The sequence below is a fragment of the Salmo trutta genome, chromosome 14, assembly GCF_901001165.1.
Source record: "Salmo trutta chromosome 14, fSalTru1.1, whole genome shotgun sequence".
NCBI classification, from domain to species: Eukaryota; Metazoa; Chordata; class Actinopteri; order Salmoniformes; family Salmonidae; genus Salmo; species Salmo trutta.
Genome location: NC_042970.1, coordinates 47,840,379 through 47,866,753, shown reverse-complemented (window position 1 = coordinate 47,866,753; position 26,375 = coordinate 47,840,379). Strand labels below are relative to the sequence as shown.

General features: G+C 44.2%; 1 protein-coding gene across 2 annotated transcripts in view; it reads left to right on the top strand.

Moving 5' to 3' along the window:
- Nucleotides 1–7,358: 7,358 nt before the first annotated feature.
- LOC115208290 (plexin-A1-like) overlaps nucleotides 7,359–26,375 on the top strand; it is an 86,034-nt gene continuing 67,017 nt past the window's right edge. For both annotated transcript variants that reach the window (XM_029776225.1, XM_029776224.1), the window contains exon 1: nucleotides 7,359–7,583. The gene's annotated coding sequence lies outside the window, so the exon portion shown is untranslated. The remainder of the gene's footprint in view (nucleotides 7,584–26,375) is intronic.

Here is a 26,375-nt window from a genome sequence, read left to right as displayed (position 1 = left end):
TTAATTATGGATCGGATTGATCTTAAAAAATAAAAAAAATGAAGACAGTCGCCTCATTATTTATGCACAATGTTTTCGTTGCGTTATTTATTAACATCCTGTCAGTTTCTCGCCTAAGAACTTATTTATTTATATACGTACACTCTCTCTCGCTTTAATCTACTCACATCTCTAGTTGTCTCATTATATGCACTTGGCCGGTGTTAAAATGGTGTTTTGCTCACACCTGTGAGGTGCAGATCATTTTATCCGCCGACACTAGTTTTCCCTCCACCGTCAACATGGTGAGAGTGTGGACCTATCAGCTGAAGTATCAGAGGGAGCACACGTTGATGGGAGAGGCGAAATGTATCTCGGACGTCTGCCCGGTGATTCATGCTTCAAACCATTGGCTGAAAATACGATTAGGCGTCTGGAAGTGAGACGGGACATTTGTCTTGTGCTGCAAGAATTGCGGCGTTTAGAATGGTCTAATTAATGAAGCCTTTGTCGTTTGAAACGGAAAGGAAGTCCTAGGAACTGCAATCTGGGAGGTTTTCGCCTTATAATAAAAGTGACAGCCATTGAAAACAGTGGTAGGCTGTTTTTTTTTATGGTTTGGCCTCGGGTTTTTGCCTGCCATATCAGTTCTGTTATACTCACAGACATTATTTTAACAGTTTTAGGAACTTTAGAGTGTTTTCTATCCAAATCTACCAATTATATGCATATCCTAGCTTCTGGGCCTGAGTAACAGGCAGTTTACTTTGGGTACGCTTTTCATCCGGCCATCAAAATACTGCCCCCTTGCCCAAAGATGTTTAATGTCTTTCAGAACGTACACTTTATTAGGTACACCCATGTAGTACCGGGCCGGACCCCCCCCCCCCCCCTTCTTTTTGTCTCCAGAACAGCCTGAATTTTTCGGGGCGCTGGTTCTACAAGGTGGCCGGAAACATTCCACCGGGATGTAGGTCCATGCCGACGCGCGACGGCGTCAAGGGTTTGTTGCAGATAGGACGGCGGTACATTGACGCTGCGAACAGCCCCGTTCCGTCTCACCCCAAAGATGCTCTATATGGTTTGGTCAGCAACAATGTTCAGATGCACAATGGCATTCAATCTTTGCTCAAATGGTATTAAGGGACCATGTTATGCCATGAAAACATTCCCCACACCAGTACACTACCACACCAGCCTGTACTGTTGACACCAGGCAGGATGGGTCCATGGACTCATGCTGCTTACGCCAAATCCTGACTCCATCACAGGAACCAGGATTCATCAGACCAGGCAATGTTTTTTTTTCTTCCACTCCTCAATTGACCAGTGTTGGTGATCGCGTTCCCACTGGACCCGCTTCTTGTTTTCAGCTGATAGGAGTGGAAAACCAGTTTGGTCGTCTGCTGCAATAGCCCATCTGTAACACGGATCGACTAGAGTTGTGCGTTCCTGAGATGTTATTCGGCACGCCACTGTTGTACTGCTCCGTTATGTGTCTGTTTGTGGCCCGCTTGTTAGCGTGCACAATTCTTTCCGTTCTCTTTCGACTTCCTCAACGAGCTGTTTTCACCCACAGGACTGCCGCTGACTGAATGTTCTCGGGGAAACCTTTGACACTGTCGTGCGTGAAAAGCCCGGGAGGGGGGCAGTTTCTGAGATACTTGATCCGGCGTGCCTGGCACTGACGATCATACCACGCTCAAAGCCACTCATTTTGCCCATTTTTACGTTCAATCGAACAGTAACTGAATGCCTGTCAGCCTGCTTTATATAGCAAGCAATGGCCACGTGACTCACTGTAGAAGCAATCCATTTTTGTAAACAAATAAACTGGCAAATGAGTGTTTGACATGCATACAAGGGAATCCATTTGTATGTGGACTTCATCTCCCACAATGCCCCTCTTCTTTCAGCCTGGCTAAGCCATTGCCATTCCAAGGCAGCAGTTAAGTAAAACAAACAAGTGGGCTAGGGGAAGGCCCCTTCAGTCTGCCATAGAACAGGGATAGAGAACTTGGACGTCCTCTACCAAAAACACCACACACGCATGTGCACATGTACATGTGTCTGTTTTATGCCCAATTCAATCACGCAGTGTGTTTTGAGCTTTGCTTTGGACCAAGCTGTGGGTGTTTACTTTCTCCAGAATCGTTTTTCCGGCAGCTGTGTAGGTTTGCCAGGAGGGACAGTCATTGAAAGTGGAATGAGAGTCTATTTTGGCTAAAAGAAACTGTGTATATGTGATGATCAGAAAGTCTCATTGTCTGGCAACTGTGCAATGCCATCCCCGGGGATCCGTCTTAGCTCCTTTTACTCTTAAGCTTAGGGGGTTTGTGGGAAGAGAAACGCTGAGCCAGTCTCCCTGTGGGTAGCCACCAACCTCCCTCAGACGTTTCTTATAGTGCCAGCTTACCTGGCACTTCTCTTGCACGCACGTGCGCACACTTCTTCCCTCAGCCTGTTTTCATGGAAACAGCCGGATGATGAACTCACAACTCGTGTAGAAACCGCTAGTTCCATTTCAACGGTGAAAAAATAAATAAATCTGAGCTTCAAAAGAATCCCCCGGTGAAATATGGTTCCATTGTAGTCTGCAGTTTGTAGCCCTAATGCAAGCTTTGAACGGTTTTGACACCTGTCAGAAATGTTGATAAAATAGGATGCCTCGGTCTCTCGCTCTGCTAATGCTTTGATCATGTTTTGGAGTAATGCGATAGCAGCTTCTCGAGAGAATGGGGACAATGTTCAATGTGACGCGATTTACAGAACTCCATGACTGCCATTTGGAAATCTTACTGTAAGCAGTGCACTGGGGTTGCTGTGTCTTACAGTGTCTTAAGTTTGGATGCTCCGCCAGTAGTGGAACAGTAGTTGAGTAGTGTGTTGACACTTGAAACAAAGATTAAAGTATAACTGTATCCTTTTACTGTTTGGGAAGGGGAATCGGTCACAAAGTCGATAGACAAATGAATACAATATATGTTTTGCTATTACGTTAGCATCTAGCACATTTTGTTAGACACTTTAATAATGTTTACATATTTTGCACTACTCATCTCGTGTACAGTATATCCTGTATTTTATTCTACTGTATTTTATTCTACTGTATTTTAGTCTACAGTCTTTTAGTCTATGCCGCTCCGACGTTGCTTGTCCAAATATTTATGTATTCATTCCTTTACTTCGAATTTGTGTGTTGTTGTTGTGAAATTGTTAGATATTACTTGTTAGATATCACTGCACTGTTGGAGCTAAAAACACAAGCATTTCGCTACACCCGCAATAACATCTGCTAAACACGTGTAGGTGACCAAATAAAATGTTATTTGATTTAGACTCAACATTGGCATTTTAAATTGAATGTAAATGTAACATTGTCTCGCTGTAAAAAGTGACACTATCAAACCACAGACCAAATATACAAATGCAGGGCTTTTTTATTTATTTTTTATTGCCGTTGCAATTGCTGTTTGTGCTTGGAAAGTGAGAGCGCTGTTTTCTCCGTTTCAAAATCCGAGACTTCAAATGTCATTACACGACTCGATCTAGCTCCCCACTTAAACTTCCACCCACGTCCGAGGCTGCGGGCAATTCATTAACGGCGAGACGCGGTGAAACGGAGCCGGTTGTTAGCGTGAACGGATCCATCGCTCTGACTTTGATACAGGGGGAGAGGAGAAGTCAGAATGCAGTTCTGCTCCCCGCTTTCTCCCTGCTTCCATCTCTTTCTCACTCTCCCCCCCACCCCCCCACCACATCGCTCCCTCTGCCCCATCATCCTACCCGCCACCATCTCCCCTCCGTCCGTCCAACCCGCCTACCTCCCTGCTAGTCAATTATTGTCAGGGTGTTGTCACCAGACTGGTTTTCTCGCCATTGTAATGCCGTGCTCATGATCAGTTCAGCGTCGGAGCGGGTTCAGACGTTGGAGGAGGCTAATAAGCGAATAACAAACGCACCATTGTCTGGCGGGCCCGGGGGTACACTGTTGCACTAATGCACAGCAGGACCGCTTACTGTTACTGCATGGTCCGTGTTTTCTTCTGGATCAAAACAAAAAAGGGGCTTAGGTGGTGGGCGTGGCATGATGGGGCCTGGCATGGGGCGCGGCAGTGTGTGAGGTCGGCGTGGCTGAGTTTTAGAGACATTTTTAGAGCAGGGGACGGGCAGCTGGCGCCCCCGGGGTCTCAACTTAATGTGGAGTTAGAATAGTAGAAGTTGTGCATCAGCAATCCCTCTTGTTATTTCAGTCATGGGTAGTCACTTAGTTAGCCCATGTCAGCAAAACATTTTTAGATTTGGTAAATTAGTCTAGCCAGCTATCTAAACTTGTAGTAATCATGGTCAGATTACTGTAACAAATTGATTTTGTTAGTCACTCGCACTCAGATATCATATTCAAAAGTGCAAACATTTCTTTCCACCCCCATGGCAAAATGTGTAGCGCTGCAGGGAATTAAGTCACTCCGCCATCAAGAGGGGGGACGCTAAAATGTTTTGCTCAGAAGGTGGGGCCCCCTAACAAAATGTAAATTATGGCCCCCGAAAGGCTAGGGTTGGCTCTGACTGCATGTGTGAGTATGGATGTGGGTACGCAGAGCCGTGAGCCACTGTGGCCCCCCAATATGAGGTTAGATTTGTTTTGTGGCACCCAACCCCATCAAAGTTGCCCATCCCTGTTTTAGAGGCCCCCATCTTGGTGGTGTATATACATTTTTAAGCAAATTTTACTGCAATTCTATGCATTTTTCAATTCTCCCTGACTATCTAGCTTTTATTTTATTGATTGTTAGTTCTCAAAGATTATATTATATAAAATATACAGGTCCATTATCTTTTCTATATACTTTATCTGGTTTTAGTCGTTGAAGTTTACACTGAAAGCATTTTTCCATCCAAAAAATCTCTGTCTCTCTCTCTCTCTTTCCGTCTGTATACACACAAAATAAACATTTTGTTTTACACTGTTTGGACAGCGGCCCGTCCAAGGATTTCAATGGCAGAAAAATCCCTGATGTTGCTTCTCAGGCTTCCAGTCTAAGCTCGCATCCACTACAAGACCACGGTGCTTGCATACGGAGCAGCAAGGGGAACTGCCCCTCCCTACCTTCTGCTCAAACCCTACATCCCAACCCGAGCACTCCGTTCTGCCGCCTCTGCATTTACATTTACATTTGTCATTTAGCAGACGCTCTTGTCCAGAGCGACTTACAGTAGTGAATGCATACATTTCATACATGGCCCCCCGTGGGAATCGAACCCACAACCCTGGCGTTGCAAACACCATGCGTTGCAAACACCATGCTCTACCAACTAAGCTACAGATGGGGCCTCTGGTCTCTTGGCTGTCAGCCCAGTCAAAGCCCTTCTCTGTCCTGGCACCCCAATGGGGGAACCAGGTTCCCCCCTGATGCTAGGACAGCAGAGTCCCTGCACATCTTCCAAAAACATCTGAAACCCTACCTCTTCAAACAGTATCTTAAATAAGACATCAGTCAGTCTAACCCTCCCCCTCCCCCATTATCTTATATTTTCCTACTAGCACTAACTTTACTGATAACTTCTTTATTGAGGGGGGAAAAAATGACTATCTCACCGAGCTATCTTAAGAGAATGCAGTAACTGTAAGTCACTTTGGATAAGAGCGTCTCCTAAATGACTAAAATGTCAATAACGTACTGTAGTGAAGATATGGGGCCAATGTGAGGATTGTTGGTATGTTTCTCAGAGCAGCTTACAGTACACTAGCATCTCAGGCATAGATGTACAAACCCCAGATGTACCTGGGGTTTGTGTAAGGCGTGTTGGTCGTTTTCTCATCATTTGGTGTGCGTTTGTCAGGCGATTTTGTAAGGAATGGAACGACATAGGCCGTTTTTAAAAAAAAGAAATTGTTCCGATATCAAGCAATACCAGGCTAGTATCAACTGCTATAAAGTTGCTGCGTTCGCGTTTTTTTAACCCCTTTTGCGTGCAATTTTTGTTTGTGAAATGTTTATCTGCGTTTGTTAACTGGGTGTAGTAATAGGCTTTTTAGAATGACATGACGAGGAATTACAGAGTGAACTGCTTCGATGGCATTGGTCTAAAGAGTAGGGGCGGGTTCCTCGTTGTGCAAATCCTGTTCAATTGAGTGGGAGTTGATGATGTAAGCACTCCGCCAAAGCGTGGTATAAACAATGTAATGACTTCATGCGTTCCTTCGCACGAACACACACTTTCTCTGGACCCCCAAGGCTTTACACCCCAGTGATACAAGACAATACACGAAGTGTTACCAGATGGTCTAAGCCATCATCTCATCTCTGGTGAATGTTACAGAATCAATGGGCTTTCTCAAACATTGTCACACTAGTTCATTACCAGACAATGGAGACCACACAAGGACAAACTGCAGTTTGTTCTCTTTTTGAAGTCTTGGGGATGCTATGATATCACAAGTATGGTGCTTTATAAGGTTGGCAGTGGTAACATGGCATTCTGTCTCTGTTGTGTAAGTCATACACGTGACATGTCATTGTTTTTGAAAAGTTTTATTTAACTCGGCAAGTCAGTTAAGAACAAATTCTTGTAAATTCTATTTACAAGGACGGCCTACCCCGGCCAAACCCCGGACGACGCTGGGCCAATTGTGCGCCGCCCTATGGGAACACCAATCATGACCGAATGTGATACAGCCTGGATTCGAACCAGGGACCGCAGTGACGCTTCTTGCACTGAGATGCAGTGCCTTAGCCCGAGTGTTATGTAGAGCCATTAATACCGTTAAATGTACTTTGTTCCAGATCTCTTTCACTCTTTCTTTCTCATGCGACTCGTTTGAGTATCGTGTCAAGTCATAAGCCGACATGATATTGTGGCTACTTGACATCGTCTACGAACAACCGTTTAACCCAAACCTCTCCTTATCGCCCTCCATCTCTCCATTCCTCCTTCCCTACTCCTCCATGACTGTCCCCAGTTCAGATAGACACATTCAGACATGATGTAACGGTACATGAACGAAGGCGTTACTCTAATTCTCCCTCTCTCCTCCAGGACTGTCCCCAGCTCAGATAGACACATTCAGACATGACGTAACGGTACATGAACGAAGGCGTTACTCTAATTCTCCCTCTCTCCTCCAGGACTGTCCCCAGATCAGATAGACACATTCAGACATGACGTAACGGTGCATGAACGAAGGCGTTATTCTAATTCTCCCTCTCTCCTCCAGGACTGTCCCCAGATCAGATGGACACATTCAGACATGACGTAACGGTACATGAACGAAGGCGTTACTGTAATTCTCCCTCTCTCCTCCAGGACTGTCCCCAGATCAGATTAAAAAAACATTAAAACGTCACACAACAACATGAATACCTGAATAACCTAAATCTCTCCATTCCTCTCTTCCCCAGGACTGTCCCCAGATCCTGCCCTCTACCCAGATCTATATCCCCGTGGGCGTGACCAAGCCCATCACACTGGCCGCCCGCAACCTGCCCCAGCCCCAGTCTGGCCAGAGGAACTACGAGTGTGTGTTCCACGTGCAGGGAGAGGAACATAGCGTCACCGCCCTGCGCTTCAACAGCACCAGCATCCAGTGTCAGAAGACCTCGGTGAGTGGTGGTGCACAGTTTTATTCCAGCCCAGCACTAACGCACCTGATATACACTGAACAAAAACATGAACGAAACAATTTCAGAGATTTTACTCAATTGCAGTTCATATAAGGAAATCAGTCCATTTAAATAAATGCATAAGTTCTAATCTATGGATTTCACATGACTGGGAATTCAGATATTCATCGGTTGGTCACAGATACCTTTAAAATCAAATTTTATTGGTCACATACACATATTTAGCAGATGTTATTGCGGGTGTAGCGAAAGGCTTGTGTTCCTAGCTCCAACAGTGCAGTAGTATCTAACAATTCACAGCAATACACACAAATCTAAAGTAAAAGAATGGAACTAAGAAATATATAAATATTAGGATGAGCAATGTCGGAGTGGCATATACTAGAATACCGTATATACAGTATATTCAGAAAGTATTCAGACCCCTTGACTTTTTCCACATTTTGTTACGTTACAGCCTTCTAAAATTGATTGATGAGGAAAAATACAATTCAATCTACACACAATACCCCATACTGACAAAGCAAAACCAGGTTTTTAGAAATGTTTGCAAATGTATTAGAGAAAAAAAGGGAAATATCACATTTACATAAGTATTCAGACCCTTTATAAATATTAGGATATTTTAATATTGCCAACAACAACAAAAGCTAGGCATGTGGATCAGAGAACCAGTCATTATCTGGTGTGACCACCATTTGCCTCATGCAGTCTCCTTCACATCGAGTTGATCAGGCTGTTGATTGTGGCCGGTGGATTGTTGTCCCACTCCTCAATGGCTGTGCGAAGTTTCTGGTTATCGGCGGTAATTGGAGCACGCTATGTACACGTCGATCCAGAGCATCCCAAACATGCTCAATGGGTGACATGTCTGGTGAGTATACAGGCCATGGAAGAACTGGGACATTTTCAGCTTCCAGGACTTGTATACAAATCCTTGCGACATAGGGCCGTGCATTATCATGTTGAAATATGAGGTGATGGCAGCGGATGAATGGCGTCCACACGACGCCATACACGTGGTCTGCGGTTGTCAGGCCGGTTGGACATACTGCCAAATTCTCTAACATTATTTTGGAGGCGGCTTATGGTAGAGAAATTAACATTAAATTCTCTGGCAACAGCTCTGGTGGACAGTCCTGCAGTCAGCATGCCAATTGGATGCAAAAAAATTGCATTGTGTTCTGTGACAGAACTGCACATTTTAGAGTGACCTTTTATTGCCCCCAGGTGCTCTTATGTAATGATCATGTTTAATCAGCTTCTTGATATGCCACACCTGTCAGGTGGATGGATTATCTTGGAAAATGATAAATGCTCACTAACAGGGATGTAAACAAATTTGTGCGCACAATTTGTGCGAATGGAACATTGTTGTTGTAATAAACCAAATGCTTGCTGATTTGGTTTTATCTAGATGGATTTTGGTCAGCGCAATTTTTTTTCTAGCCCAGCAGGGATGCACCTGATTCAATAAATCAACGGGTTGGCGGTTAGTATTTTGACCAATGGTCATGCTTAGAGGGAGTTTGGCCGGTTTTAGGATTGTAGGAAATAACTGCGCAGAGAGCATGCTGAAGGGTGCGCTGGAAGTCGTGTGCGCGCCTCCCTGCTCACGCGCGTAGGCCCATCTGTCAGTTGATTAGCAAATGAGGAAGTGTGTGTGAGAGAGAAGAAGTGACGATGCGCTTCACTGAGGCTGAAAATGTGGAGAGGAAGCCTGTCATCTTTGAACCTAGTCAAGACAGGATTGATCATGTTTACACCTCTCTCACACTCACTCTCTACCCATCTACTCTACCTTTCTCTCTCTCTCTCTCTCCCTGTCCATCTCTTTCTCTCCCCCTCTTTCTCTCCCTTCAGCACTCCTCTCTTTCTCTCTCTTAACCCACTCGCTCTCTGTTTTGTTGTCCTTCTCTACCCTCACTCACTCCCTCTTCTATTCTAACTTCCTCCCTCTTCCTCTTTTGTTTTTGTCTCATGGAGAGGTTGAGCCGTAAGCAGGGTGACGTGTTCTTCACTAGAGGGACAGGAGGTGGACGCTTGTGCCACCGACTATGACACACCAGTTATAGGCTCCATGATATGACCATTATACTTTACATTTGTCTGTAGGCTTTTGGTTGTCCTGTTTGGCTCCTTCAGATCATTAGGAAGGTCTTTACCTGTCGTTCTTTTCCCTCTCTCACCCCCCTTTCTATCTTTCTCTCTCCTCCAAAGCTGCTTGTTTCTCTCTCTCTTTATGGGACACTCGTCCTATCAACACCGCCAAGGAAGGCTGCCATATTGATTTCTGTTTGTATTAGGGGTGTCACACCTCTCTGGGTATCCTGTCAAACAGGTGCCCCCTAGACTTGAAACATCAGCCATGTTGCAGACAAAAAAAAACAGCACAACATCCCGGGAAAGCCTTCAGAGAATCAAACTAATTAGCTTTGAACACCTGCAAGTGGATGTCAATACACGCTACAGCTACACGCTAGAGATAAGTAGCCGTGGGTTCACTCACTATGCTAAACACGCACACATGTAGCATGTCCAACAGGACCCGGGGCTTAGCCTTGTTGCCATAATGATTAGCATTTAGCAATGCTAGTGTGTTTGAAAGTTAGCGTAGCTCCTCCCAGCGTAGCATAAGGGCTCCAGTGCGAGGCTGTCTCTATCGACAGCTAGTCATTAGCGCGCCGCGCACCAAAACCCCCATTGTTTCTGAAGGAAGGCTAATTAGCCAGTGACAGCGCTGTCTCCAAAGAGGGCCCTTTATTGACTGTTTGTTAAATGTAGCAGCCAGCGATAATCAGCAGCAGACTCAGGCCAGGCCAAAACACTATTTCTACACATGACAGCTGACAGGAAGATATGCTAGTAGGCTAATTAGTGGTTAACTGTAAGCTCTTAGTGATTAGCTCTTAGCAGTTAGCTATCCGACTTGTTTTGTATGCTAACCTGTAGTTTATTGGTATGATAATACCAGCGTCCATTGAAGCCTACGCTAACTCCATTGTTGTGACATTGCTTTGTTGTTAAGTCACACCACTTTTGTGGCACGATTTTACTGCCACGATTTTACTGCCACTTTCTAAATTACTAGGAGTGGTTGTTACTTAAATGCAATGGAATTTGTATCATTTTCATCCAATTTTAATCAAATTCAGAAACATATTTCACTGAAATGAAAGGAGACGTCCCAAATATTGATCTTCATTTCTCGATCTTACCACTGTTCTTCCGATGCACATCATTCCACGTGAGCCAGTTGCTCCTTGCTCGGGCTGTGCTGCTCACTGTGCTGCTCACTGTGCTGCTCACTGTGCTGCTCACTGTGCTGCTCACTGTGCTGCTTCCATGATATGAATCATGTATGATGCTGCAGTAAAAATGGAGAGCTGGTATGCTGTGGGTACACCTTGCCATGGTGAATGCAGAGTTACATGGCGAGAGGGGTGAGTGTGTGTGTGTTTGTGCTTGCTTGCGGGCAGAACGAGAGGATCTTGTGGGGTACTGTTGCTCAATAGAGTCAACACATGGATGTAAATCTTAAATTAAGCCTAATTTTAGCCCAGACTATGTTGAAATGCAGTGTTTTACTAGAGTATTCTTGTCAGCTTGTCAACTCATCTTCCGCCACTCAATGGAGTGAGGAGAGCGAGAGATGTGTGGGGAAAAAGAGATGGGAAGAAGAGTTTTCATTGCAGCGGCAGAAGAGAGGGATGGTTTGGAAGGTGTAAGCAAACCTGTGGCCAGTTTCCTCCATACAGTTTTTGCTCTTGTTTTGATGCGTTTGATGGATCCTTTTTGTCTTCTATTGCGTCTTAAAGGGAAAGTAGTCCAAAATTAACTGCAGGTAATCGGATTACACTACTGAGTTTGGGTAATTCAAACATTAAGTTACTGACTACCAGGGGTGCAACTTTGGTTTTAGAAGTGTGGGGGGGGACATGATATATAAATATATATATTTTTATCCAGTCGCATAAACACCGAAGCCTCGTTTTGTATCACATTCCAATGATAAAACTGGGGGGGACAAAAAAATGCAATTTCTGAATGTGTTGGGGGGGGGGGATGACATGTCCCCCCTTTCCCCAGTAAAAGTTGCGCCCCTGCTGATTACAAATGTGGACAGGTAACTAGTAACTATAACGTATTAGGTTTAGAAAGTAACATACCCAACCCTGGTGAGGAAAAATAAATGAGCTCGGTACAGGATAATTTGTGTAATAAAGAGAAGAGTAACTAAGCAGCTCCTCAATAATTGTCCATAGAAGCTTGATCTAATACTTTTGTATGTGCAAGACTTTTGGAAGGCTATGGCAATGGGTCAGTAAATTTCAGTAAATACTGCATAAACACAGTGACTCTCCGCTAATAGACAGAGCTGTACTACATAAGGAAAAGACATGTTTTTTAAAAGAGAATTATACAGATCAGCTCTGCCTATTATCGGATAGTCGGTGTTTATACAGTATTTTCTGGAATTCTTTGGGAGGAACTGTCTGTAAAATAATGGAAATCGTAACAGTAATGGATGCGCAATCAAAACTGTCTCAATATTGCGGGCCAAACAATGGGAAGTGAAAGGGGATACCTAGTCAGCTGCCCAACTGAATGCTTTCAACTGAAATGACTTCCGCGTTTAAACCAATGCCTCTGAATCAGAGCGGTGCCTTAATCGACATCCACGTCCTCGGCGCCCGAGATGCAGTTGTTGTTGGGGGTTAACTACCTTGCTCAAGGGCAGAATGGCAGATTTTTCAACATTGACGGCTCTGGGATTCGAAACCAGCGACCTTTCGGTTACTGTCCCAATGCTCTTAACCGCTAGCTTACCTGCCGCCTGTTAAAACAAACAAAAAGCAAAACACACCACACATTCCCCTGGTCTCAACTCTCACAAGGGATAGGACCTGGAGAGTGTGTCTGTTTTTCGCCTTGTTGACAGTGTCCAGGCGATCTCCTCTCATCCAGCCCGCCAGAGGGGGGTCATGGGAGCTGGTAAACAAGAGGAAACACAGCCAGGCTGCTGAAGCCAGGGTCACGAGACTCAATAAGTGACCACAGCTGGTCTCTGAGAGGGGGAGGAGAAGGCAGGAGGGGGCGGCAGGTAGCCTAGCGGGTAAGAGCGTTGGGCCGAAATGTTGCTGGTTCTGATCCCCGAGCCGACTGTGAAAAATCGGCCGCCGTGCGCTTGAGCAAGGCACTTAACCCTAATTGCACCTGTAAGTCGCTCTGGATGAGAGTGTCTGCTAAATGTAAATGTAGGGGGAGAAGAGGGAAAAGGGGAGAGGACAGAAAAGAAGAAGAAGAGGAGAGAAGAGGAGAGGGGAAGAGAGGGGAGGAGGGGATGAAATGAGAGAGCATGTAAAGGGATACCTAGTCAGCTGTTCAACTGAATGCATTCAACTGAAATGTGTCTTCCGCATTTAACCCACCCCCTCTGAATCGGAGCGGTGCGGAGGGCTGCCTTAATTCACATCCACGTCTTCAGCGCCCAGGGAACAGCGGGTTAACTGCTTTGCTCAGGGCAGAGCGACAGATTTTTACCTTGTCCGCTCGGGGATTCGACCCAGCAACCTTTCATGCTCTTAGTGAGTTTAGTTGATTGGCTAGTTTAGTTTGTTAGTTCAAGAGGGGGAGGTGAGGGGTGGAGAGGATTTAGCGTGGGAGAATGAAAATAAGTTTGTCTAACTCATGGTTTCTCTCTTGGTTCCTGTATTTTTTTTCTCACTCGCTTGTTTCCTCTCTCTTCCAAATTTTTTTTGGTGTGTCTCTCTCCTCCTTCCTCTTTCACTCTCCCTCCTACCACTCCCTCCACGGGGGAAAATAAAGAGAGGGGACAGATAATATCAGCGCCGGCTTTACACCGCCACCTTCAGTCGGATGAAAGACTGGGCCACTCCATCACCCGTTTTCTCTCACTTCTCCTCCATTAAGAGAAAAAGAGAAAGGGATGGACAGTCTGGGAGAAAATTATACGGGAAGGAAGGAGAAATCTTCTTTGGCCTCGGATCTTCCTCTCAATTCGTGTGTGCGTGCGCAGGTGCATGCGGACAGCAGCTGTTTCTAAACAAAAATTAAGAGTACTGGGAGAGCCTGATGGGTTCCAATTAAGGTGGACGATGATAAAATGATGATGAATTGCAGTCGGGCGCTGAGACACACACACACACACACACACACACACACACACACACACACACACACACAAACACCAGCCCCTCTCCCAGGACCCAGGAAAAGGATAAGAGAGGGGGAAGGTGGGCAAGAGGGGCAGACGGTTAGAAAATTGGGCCGAGGAAGCGATGGAGGAGAAGGAAGGAGGCAGAGGGGGAGGTAGAAGGAAAGAGGCGAGAGGGGGAGGTAGAAGGAAAGAGGCGAGAGGGGGCTTACAGGAAGGAGGAGGGGTGGGTAAAGAGAGTGGAGTAGAAAGCAAGAAAAGATCCAAGAAGTTTGCTCGGAGAGATGGGGGGGGGGACACAGGAAACGTAATTGCGATGGAGTGAGAGAGAAGTTTGGAAGACGGGAGGAGGACACAGCTGAGGAAAGGATGAGGGGAATAAGGATGAGGGGCATAAGGAGGAAAGGAGACGAGAGGTCAGAGAAGTAGAGGCGGAGTGTAGCTGCAGGGATAATGGTGATCACTAAACGTACTTATACAACCGCTACCAGAGCTCCAAGTCTAGGTCCAAAAGGCTTCTTAACAGCTTCTACCCCCAAGCCATAAGACTCCTGAACAGCTAATCAAAGGGCCACCCAGACCCCTCTTTTACGCTGCTGCGACTCTGTTTATTATCTGTGCATAGTACCTTTAACTCTACCTACATGTACATATTACCTCGACTAACCGGTGCCCCCCGCACATTGACTCTGTACCGGTTCCCCCCTGTATACAGCCTCGCTATTGTTATTTTACTGCTGCTCTTTAATTAGTTCTTACTTTTATTTTCTATTTTTTTACTAATCTATTTTTTACTTCACTTTTTTTTCTTAACGTCTTAAAGCATTGTTGCTTAAGGGCTTGTAAGTAAGCATTTCACTGTAAGGTCTACACCTGTGTTCGGCGCATGTGACCCAATTTTTTTTTGGATTTGACCTGTTCCTTTTGTATCCAACTATCCCTCCCCTCTAGACGGAGGAGTGTAATACGGAGGAAAGGAGGGAGGCTTAGAGCTGAAGTCTTGCATATGCGCCACACTGAAAGTGTTTGTGTGTGAAAACACTGACCCGTTAGAAAGGCACTGGATATAATGAGGAGTAACTGTATCGCTGCCGGTCCTCCCTCAGAGAAGGGGGTGCCCAGTCATGTATGGTATAGCATGACACAGTATGGTTAACCGGACATGATGAACAAGGGGGGGGGCCTGCCGCCGAGGTCGCTCGTTAAAACGGGATAAGGCAGGCAACTTCTTTAATTAGGGTGGTGTGTGTGTGTGTGTGTGTGTTTAGAGGGAGAGGGAGACAACACCCACTGTTCAACAGCCTTACCCTCACTCCTCCTCCCCCTATCCACCCCTTTCCTCCCATCAGGAATCAACCCTATTCCTCTCTCCCCCTTCTCCACTCTCACAGCCTGCTGCTCAGTCCAGCCTGTTTCCTCCTCCCTCTCCCGCCTCCCCTTCCTTCTCCTGATGGGTGAGGCGGTACACAGCTCCCATGCGCCGTCCTGTCTAAATAAGAGTGAATTTGCCGACCGGCTATCAGCATATGTCAGCTTATCCACCTCCGTCCCTCCCTCTCTGCCTCCCTTCTCTGCCTCCCTCCATGCCTCCCATACTCTCTTCCTTAATCCCTCCCTCCAAGAAACGCCTCGTGTCAGGTTTTGATGGTGTGTTGCATGCATTGTTTTCCTTAAATCTGGGGGGGAAACGAGATGGGAGAAATAGAGGAGAACAAACGGTGTTCGTAGAGGACTGACCAAGTTAGTGAGATGGGCAGCAAACGAGTGGGTGTATTTGACAAAATTCCCCCCCCCCCCGCGTCTTGTCATTTGAAATGGCCAGGACTAGGCCAATATGCACGTTGGTTGGACTATACGAATATAACTGCGGTTTTCCTCGAGCCAGCAGTTTCTTCCTTCCTCTGTGTTTTTTTTAACAATAATAAGAAGAAAAAAATGTGGTGGGCGACGTGATGAGATCCTAACTTGCTCTGGCCCTGTTCCAATCCTGTTATGCTAGCCAGATTAGCCCAGACAGAGTCATGTTATGAGCCGGGCCTAATTCCATACTGACTGACCCCACACTAATCCTCGGGCGGATTACCACTTGATCCTTGATTATGCCTTCATATCTGGACTGTGTGTGTCTGTCGGTCTGTGTCGGCGTGCGTTTCTGTGTGTGCACGTCTCAATGCGTTTGCGTGTGTGTTGGGGTTTATCAAGGTCGATACAACGCGGCCTCTGGATGTCAATTAGCCTGTGTTATTCTGTATGTAAAAGGTTAATCACCTTGCCAACGACATTTTCGTTGCTTTTCCATCCCTTTGTTTATCAATGAGCAACATTTTTCGTTCATCTATTTCCCAACAGAGGTTTTTTTTACCTTGCTTTAAAGAATTGTTTCGTTGCCTGAGTTAATGGCACGTAGCAGGTTGAAAAGTTATTGTTCAAAGGATCCACATTTTGGTGATTACCTCAAGCTGTCTAATTTTAACATTGAACAAAAGAGGAGGCAAAGGGGGGGGAAAAGTCTTGCATAAACATTGTCTTAGTCTGGTGACTACAGTGGGGGGGAAAAGTATTTGATCCCCTGCTGATTTTGTACATTTGCCCACTTACAAAGACATGATCAGTCTATAATTTTAATAGTAGCTTTATTTGAACAGTGAGAGACAGAATAACAAAATAATCCAGAAAAACGCATGTCAAAAATATTATAAAAAGATTTGCATTTTAATGAGGGAAATAAGTATTTGACCCCTCTGCAAAACATGACTTAGTACTTGGTTTCAAAACCCTTGTTGGCAATCACAGAGGTCAGACGTTTCTTGTAGTTGGCCACCAGGTTTGCACACATCTCAGGAGGGATTTTATCCCACTCCTCTTTGCAGATCTTCTCCAAGTCATTAAGGTTTCGAGGCTGACGTTTGGCAACTCGAACCTTCAGCTCCCTCCACAGATTTTCTATGGGATTAATGTCTGGAGACTGGCTAGGCCACTCCAGGACCTTAATGTGCTTCTTCTTGAGACACTCCTTTGTTGCCTTGGCCGTGTGTTTTGGGTCATTGTCATGCTGGAATACCCATCCACGATCCATTTTCAATGCCCTGGCTGAGGGAAGGAGGTCCTCACCCAAGATTTGACGGTACATGGCCCCGTCCATTGTCCCTTTGATGTGGTGAAGTTGTCCTGTCCCCTTTGCAGAAAAACACCCCCAAAGCATAATGTTTCCACCTCCATGTTTTACGGTGGAGATGGTGTTCTTGGGGTCATAGGCAGCATTCGTCCTCCTCCAAACACGGTGAGTTGAGTTGATGTCAAAGAGCTCCATTTTGGTCTCATCTGACCACAACACTTTCACTAGTTGTCCTCTGAGTCATTCAGATGTTCATTGGCAAACTTCAGACGGGCATGTATATGTGCTTTCTTGAGCAGGGGGACCTTGCGGGCGCTGCAGGATTTCAGTCCTTCACGGCGTAGTGTGTTACCAATTATTTTCTTGGTGACTATGGTCCCAGCTGCCTTGAGATCATTGACAAGATCCTCCCGTGTAGTTCTGGGCTGATTCCTCACCGTTCTCATGATCATTGCAACTCCACGAGGTGAGATCTTGCATGGAGCCCCAGGCCGAGGGATATTGACAGTTCTTTTGTGTTTCTTCCATTTGCGAATAATCGTACCAAATGTTGTCACCTTCTCACCAAGCTGCTTGGCGATGGTCTTGTAGCCCATTCCAGCCTTGTGTAGGTCTACAATCTTCTCCCTGACATCCTTGGAGAGCTCTTTGGTCTTGGCCATGGTGGAGAGTTTGGAATCTGATTGATTGATTGCTTCTGTGGACAGGTGTCTTTTTTACAGGAAACAAGCTGCGGTTAGGATCACTCCCTTTTAAGAGTGTGCTCCTAATCTCAGCTTGTTACCTGTATAAAAGACACCTGGGAGCCAGAAATCTTTCTGATTGAGAGGGGGTCAAATACTTATTTCCCTCATTAAAATGCAAATCAATTTATAACATTTTAACATGCATTTTTCTGGATATTTTTGTTGTTATTCTGTCTCTCACTGTTCAAATAAACCTACCATTAAAATGATACACTGATCCTTTCTTTGTCAGTGGGCAAACGTACAAAATCAGCAGGGGATCAAATACTTTTTTCTCCCACTGTACATACCTGTCAATTTTACCTGGCTGGTGAGGGAAAAGGAGAGGGGGTGGGGAGAGATGTTTGGGAATATCTGAGCACCGCACACATAGGCATAGGCTAGCATTTGGCACGTTGATATCTTTAGAATTTCGCTTTGGTACCCCTTCAACATGACTAATTATCTGGATCTGTGTGTGACTCTTGCATGCAACCTGGACTCGGGTGTAGACGTAACATAGTAAACGTTTCTTTAGCCTGATCCCATTTAGTATGATATGTCACGTTTCATATGGTATGTGCTAATTTGTGGATGACATCAAGATGTTAAGAATTTGCAATGAGTCTGATATGTTACGAATTCCAATTTGTTGTGGCTTACGTTAGCAAGGTGGCTAATGCTAACTTTAGCTAGGTGGCTAACGTTAGCTATGGTTAAGGTTAGGATTACGTTAAATGGTTAAGGTTAGGGTTAGGGGAAGGGTTAGCGAACATGTTAAGTAGTTTCAAAGTAGCTCAAAAGTAGTAAGAAGTTGCAAATTATCTAAAATGCTAAAGTTGTCCATGAATGTGCAAACATTCAGGTTGCTAGATGTTCGCATTATACCACCATTCATCCACCCCGACCAACCACCCTCCTTTCGTTGTTGCCTGAAGTAACCTTCTGTCTTATTTTGTTATCATCTGCGCTTTTCAGCCGAGGAGCTGTTCTGCTACTGTATCTAGTAGGTCTGGCACAATTACCGTATAACCAACGTTTATGAATGAAGACAGTCATGAAAATATAATGGCCTTCATACGACGAGACAGCCGGGAATTCTTGTGGTTGTGTCAGTTTCTGCAGTAACGTGGACTCTTGACAACGTGATGAAACTTTATTGATCCTTGCTGAAACAAGCAATCAAATCACATTTTATTGGTCCCGTAGCAAACAAGTCTTCGGTTGCCTAGACAATGCCCCCACCCTGCAGCAGCAGCAGCACACATAGCAATGGAATGAATATAACAGGCTTGGAACCTCTTAACCTTGGCTATTTCACTGGTAAACTCATGGGTACACTCGCAATGCCTGCCTGGTATTGTGATGCAATTTCCATGGTAATGTACATTCAAATGATGTTAACTGACGTGGCTCTTGCAATGGAAGGTAGTTTTTGTTATGTCAGTTGAATTTAATCCACAAATCACAGCATAGATTGATGGGTACACGTCCTGCTTTTCCTCCCTGCTTTTACTTCCTGCTTTTGCTCCTATGGGTACACTAGCAATGGCTGCCAGTCCACCCATTATGCCATCATAGACTTGAAATGGGGACGCCTGTTCTATTCATTCTATTTCTACGGCAGCACATGCGGTCAGGAGCTGAGGAGAGGACAAAATGTGCGTTTTTAACAATATATTTTTTTGTGTGGTAACCGAACTGTTATTACGGTAGCCTCGTCATTTGTATTGTATTTATTATGGATCCCCATGCCAAGGCAGCAGCTACTCTTTCTGGGGTCCAGCAACATTAAGGCAGTTGTATACAATAAAAACAAAACTTCACATTACATTTCACAACAGATTTGGCTGGCCAATAACCGGCATCCAACATTCCATGACAATCACAGCCCATAGTATCTAGGCTACTACTGTATCTCTTATCCCTCTTCTACCTTTCCTTTCTTTATTTGATTGAATATTAAAGCATACAATCTACCTGCAGTGAAGCCGCTCAACATTTACATTACTTACAGTCAGTCTAACAGACTTCAATCCAGAGCGACCCACTTGGGCAGGGTCAAATCCCTGCCCAAGGGCACGCTGACAGATCTCCACACCAAGTCAAAACGGGGACCCGAACCAGCGACCTATTGGCCACCGGCCCAAGCTCTCAACCGCCAGGCCACCAACCCTCTAAGAACCCCCCCCCACCCCCACAGCTGCTCTTCAACCATCCGATATTTGAATCTATCCGATCGAATATAATCCCCAGATTGCGAGTTGAAGATAAGTACTTTTAAGAGTATTAGTAATTGACTGACCAGGTCTCTCCAGATCTCCCAACAATGCTATTTCTATGGTCAATTTTAGATTCATGCAGTGCGTTTTCAGCCATTCCTGAACCTGAGACCAGAAACAGGCTACCTGAGGGCAATACCAGAACAAATGGTCTATTGATTCTGTATCCTCACAACAAAATCTGCAGAGCTGCGATTATTGTTGATAGCAAGAATTCTGTTCATTTTGTTGATAGCCAGAATTCTGTACAGTAATTTTAGCTGAAAAGCACAAAGTCTGGAATCTTACGTCGTTTTATATATCAACTCATACACCCTGTGCCATGAAATCGTTACATCAGAAATCTCTTCCCAGCTATTTTGCAATCTGTATGGCACAGCTGTCAACATCCTGGTCCTCAAATGAAACTGGTATACTTTCCTATTTATGTTCTTTTTGTTCCTCCGACAGTTTTGATCCTTTATATTTGGCAGACGGACCAGTTCGCTACCTCATCACGTTGCCACCTGCCTCTTCCATTTTTGGGGTAATGCTGTAATCATTTGTTTGTAATCTTATATTGAGCAGACCTTACTATACAATTCCGATAACCCCATAAAAGACATAACTCTACCATTCCAATTTCCAATATAATTCAAAAACAAAATACCCTTTTCAAACATTGTTTCCATAAACAAAGGTATTTTATCAACCAGCACATTTCAGTTCAACCATAATATTCGTTGTATAATTTGTTCTATATTTTCAGGGGATGAAATTGGAATTGTAACCAGCTGTGCAATGCTTGTTTGAAAAAGAGAGACCTTGAAAAAGGTTTCATTTAGAATTCATCGAAAATGAGACATGGCAATCTGCACAAGGGGGAAAAAAAGGCAATTTTTAAACAATGGATGAGCTTTTTCTTAGTCATTTACTTGAGAACCATTTAGGGTTCAAGTAAAACTTGTGTGTAAGTGAAGCTTTTAGAGAGGTTTAGTGCTTTTATATTTAATAATCTCAACCCACCCAGTTCATATTCATTATTTAGATAGGCACGCTTTATCTTCTCTTGTTTAGCGTCCCGGATAAAGTGAAAATATTTTTTGCTCATATGATTTGAAAAACAAATCATCAGGAGTAGGCAGCGCCATAAGTGAGTAAACTGAGATATGACTAAGGAGTTAATCACTGCAATTTTTCCATACATATATTTACCTCTCCATGGTTGCAGGATATTGTCTATTTTTACTAGTTTTCTATTGAACTTATTTGTGGAGAGCTCATTTTATTTATTTTGTGAGATGGATACCTAAAATGTCTACTGTACTTCACCATCAGCCCATTTTATAGGTAAACTGCAGGGTAATGTAAAAGTCTTATTTTTTTAAGGATGTAATATGTACACTTATCATAACTTTTTGGGACTAAACTCTAATTATCTATCTTTCCTTCCTTGAGCTATATCACTTGTCAGAGTAAGAGGGGGGAAAAGTGGAAAGTGTCTCTCTTTCTCGCCCCCTCCCTCTATTTATCTCAGTCCCCCTCTCTCTCTCTCTCCTTTAGCTTCATTAAACGTTCCCAGGGTAGTTTGTATTTGTTTACTTCCCCGTCTCTCTGGGGAGAACGGTTTTAGGCACGCTGTTAATTTGTGCTGCTCCGTTTGTTTTGGTTTGAACATCTTATGCAACAGGAACATTTAGTGAGAGAGGAACATCGCCGGCTCGGGCTAATAAATATGAGATAATCCCAAGCCAATTGGTGTCCCGTAAACAGGAATGAATGTTTTTTTTGTTCTCGCCATAGCATATGGGCTAAGTAAGTTGATCAGCGGTTTTGTGCAGAACTGCATGTCGGTGAGAGAGATACGTTTGGCACGTGTCTGACCTCACCGGGCGACCTCTAGAACTTTTGTGCTCTGGCCACGTGTTAGCAGAATATACCTATGTGAATAAACCGTGTGTGTGTGTAAGAATAATCATCATCTGGTGGGTGCTTATATCTGCCCTATTTCGCACATGTACAAGTGTGTGAATTGGAAATGCGTTTTTTTTTTGCATTACTCACTCTCGCTCGGAGGCTGTGTGTGTGTGTGTGGCCCTTTGAGGATAGGAGATATTAAACTTTAATCAGGCGTTGGTGTACACATAGAGATGGAGGTATGGATGAGACCTAACCCCTCTGCCCCACACACACACACCATGCCACCCCACTGTGAAAAAATATGAATGTGTGTAGTGTATCAGGGGAGTCTTGTCTGTTGTGTACGTCTCTGCTTGAACAACAGGCCTCTACATCCCCTCTCAACAGTAGGTCCCTGTGTGGGGACAAAACCCAAACCACCCCAGTGGCCAACAGTGTGTGCTTATGCGTGCATTTGCGCGCGTGCAAGTCATACCATGTTCTGATTGGTTGTTCAGAAAGACGATGGGGAGATCCCATTGGCTCTACTAGCCATGACCGTTAGGGTCAAAGTTTCAGGTTGAGAGAAATCAACCCTTCTCTAGGGACATGTTAGCTAGTCTCTTCCTTTTGTCTTCTCTCCGTCTTAGAACCAATTAATTTTTTTATATATTTTTTTTCACCTTTATTTAACCAGGTAGGCTAGTTGAGAACAAGTTCTCATTTACAAGCGCGACCTGGCCAAGATAAAGCAAAGCAGTGCGACACAGACAACAACACAGAGTTACACATGGAGTAACATGGAATAAACAATAAACAAGCCAATAACACAATAAACAAGTCAATGACACAGTAGAAAAAAAGAAAGTCTATATACAGTGTGTGCAAAAGGCATGAGGAGGTAAGGCATTAAAATAGGCCATAGTAGCGAAGAATTACAATTTAGCAGATTAACACTGGAGTGATAAATGAGCAGATGATGATGTGCAAGTAGAAATACTGGTGTGCAAAAGAGCAGAAAAGTAAATAAAAACAATGTGGGGATGAGGTAGGTAGATTGGGTGGGCTATTTACAGATGGACTACGTACAGCTGCAGCGATCGGTTAGCTGCTCAGATAGCTGATGTTTAAAGTTGGTGAGGGAAATATAAGTCTCCAGCTTCAGCGATTTTTGCAATTCATTCCAGTCACTGGCAGCAGAGAACTGGAAGGAAAGGTGGCCAAATGAGGTGTTGGCTTTGGGGATGATCAGTGAGATATACCTGCTGGAACGTGTGCTACGGGTGGGTGTTGTTATCGTCACTAGTGAACTGAGATAAGGCGGGGCTTTACCTAGCATAGACTTATAGATGACCTGGAGCTAGTGGGTCTGGCGACGAATATGTAGCAAGGGCCAGCCGACTAGAGCATACAGGTCACAGTGGTGGGTGGTATAAGGTGATTTGGTAACAAAACGGATGGCACTGTGATAGACTGCATCCAGTTTGCTGAGTAGAGTATTGGAAGCAATTTTGTAGATGACATCGCCGAAGTCGAGGATCGGTAGGATAGTCAGTTTTACTAGGGTAAGTTTGGCAGCATGAGTGAAGGAGGCTTTGTTGGGAAATAGAAAGCCGATTCTAGATTTGATTTTGGATTGGAGATGTTTAATATGAGTCTGGAAGGAGAGTTTACAGTCTAGCCAGACACCTAGGTATTTATAGTTGTCCACATATTCTAAGTCAGAACCGTCCAGAGTAGTGATGCTAGTCAGGCAGGCGGGTGCGGGCAGCGAACGGTTGAAAAGCATGCATTTGATTTTACTAGCGTTTAAGAGCAGTTGGAAGCCACGGAATGAGTGTTGTATGGCATTGAAGCTCGTTTGGAGGTTAGCACAGTGTCCAAGGAAGGGCCAGAAGTATACAGAATGGTGTCGTCTGTGTAGAGGTGGATCAGGGAATCACCCGTAGCAAGAGCGACATCATTGATATATACAGAGAAAAGACTCAGCCCAAGAATTGAACCTTGTGGTACCCCCATAGACTGCCAGCGGTCCGGACAACAGGCCCTCTGATTTGACACACTGAACTCTGTCTGCAAAGTAGTTGGTGAACCAGGCGAGACAGTCATTAGAGAAACCAATTACACTATAGGGCAGCGACGTGTGGGGTGCGCTTACAAAACAAGAATTTGACAAATTGGACAAACACCCAATTTGAACCCTGAATGCGGAATTCTGTAAGAACATCCTCAGGGTACAGAGAGAAATTCCAAACAACGCAGGTAGAGTAGAATTAGGCCAATTCCCCCTTCTGATTAATATCCAAAAAAGAGCCACCAAATGTTATTTTCATTTAAAAACAAGTGACCACCACTTATCTCATTCCTCAACTGCCAAGAGGTGACCTTGGAGAAGAGTCCCCTCAACCAGCAGCTCAATTCATTAAACGTTACCAACTGAACAAAGCATCAGGACAGTACTCAGAAAATCTGGCCCATCCAAATTATCACAAAGCAAAAATACAAATATATCACCTATTGGAAAGATAGCATTGGTTTACTTAGATTTTTTTTGTCTATTTGGCTCTAAACAGACAGTACATGGTGGCAGACTATTTGACCACTGTGACTGATAGAAAACTGAGGAAAACACTGACTAGGTATAGACTCAGTGAGCACAGTTTGGTCATAGAGACCGGTCGACTCAGGCAAACCTGGCTGCCCAGAGAGAACAGGCTGTGCTCACTCTGCCCCCGGGGAGAGGTAGAGACAGAGCTGCATTCCCTATTACACTGTGACAAATACTCAGACCTAAGAGAATCTTTCTTTAGAGTACAGAGAATCTGAAGAAAAAGCTCATATTTATTGGATGAGAAGCCAAAATGTGCAGTTTTGACAGCCAAATATGTGTCCTCCTGCCACAACAGAAGGAACGGCCAGTGGAAAGTGCAATGTAATGTCAATATTTACCATTTTGTTTGAACATGACTGAAAAGCCACATGGCAGACTTGCCTACTACTACTTTTAATTTATTATTATTATCATTAATGTTGTTGTAGTTGTTGTTAATCACAATACATTTTCCACTATTATTATTATTATTATTATTATTATTATTATTATTATTATTATTATTGTTGTTCCGAGTGTACCTTGATAATGAGTGAGATGCTAATTTCACCTACCTCTCAGCCAGGCTCCTCTCTTTTTTACCTTCTTTTCTCACATTATCAATATCTCTCTCACACACTCATCATCTTGCGCAAAATAGCATCCGTCTGTGTCTGTCCGGGAGCTAAGGGTGCAGGAAACCAATGTACAATGTTTCAAGATTGTTAGCACAAGCTTTGGGATGGACCAAGTTGATCGTTGATACAATGTGTCAAGTTCCTTGCAGACAGGCCCTGTGTAGCCAATGTCATTCATTTCTATCAGGATATTTTTCGACCTGCAGTCTGCAATCTTTTTATTTGTTGGCTTTATGTGGGCAATTTTTACATAGTTGGCAATACAAGCCACTTTTTAGATTTGTCTAATTTTAATTTAGAGTTAGATATAATTTGTATTAACCACATGACAATGATTTTGAGATACGAAGACTTTAAAAAAAAATCATAACTGGCACGCAGGTCGGTAGACATGGTAAGATAAATTGGCACTCCAAATGGAAAAGTTTGCAAACCCCTGGTGTACCCTATTAGTGGCAACTTTGGGAGCGGAATGGCAGAATCTGGTTGTTCGGAATATTATTTTTCTTCTTTCTGGTTAGGCTATCTTGATCTTTGGCTCCCTCTTGAGTCATGTGTGTGTCTTAATTATTTAGTCAGTGTTAGGACATCAGACAAGCTCAGTAGCCTACATGTAGTTGATTTGAGTAAAACACATAGCGTGTGTCTACATATGGAAAAAATAAACGTTTAAAAATGTCTACCAGTCTATTTTTTGGGGGAGGGGGGGTCGGACAGCCCTACACTCAATCCATATACTGTATACACACACACAGCACCCTCTCCTTATCCTACCCTATCCTTTTCTATTACCTCTCTACCACGGTGTAAAAAGTTAAGTCGGCTACGCTACCGGAGTCCATATAGAAGCAAGCATACTTTACCACTGAAAAGTTGGATTAAAGTCGCATTAATGTTCAATGGTGAGCATTGCAGTAACCCTGAGTAAAGTGATCCAATAAATATATAATGGCTACTAAATAAATAGTCCTTTTAAGTTCAGTCTAAAAGCATAACTTTTATTTAAAAAATTCTATCTGTGAATATTCATTAGTTGTAGGAGGCTGTGTAGACAGAAGGAAAATCATCCAATCACCATGTGGCGAATGAACCAACCAATCACGTACCGTGACATTGCTGTGTGCTGGAGTCCTTATCTACTGAATGCACATTGCTGTGTCTCCATTTTTTTTTTTTTACTGTTTCCAACGGCATATTATGTGAAATGTTGGGACCACAATGTCGAAACAGGGGTGCCGAAAAACGATCTAAACAGAGTACCACACTCACATATTGCTGACAGTGGCAGATCACCCTTACCGTGGCCAGATACCTACGGGATGCATCCGAGTTTTCAGGGGAAATGGAGAGAGAGCCTGCGACCTT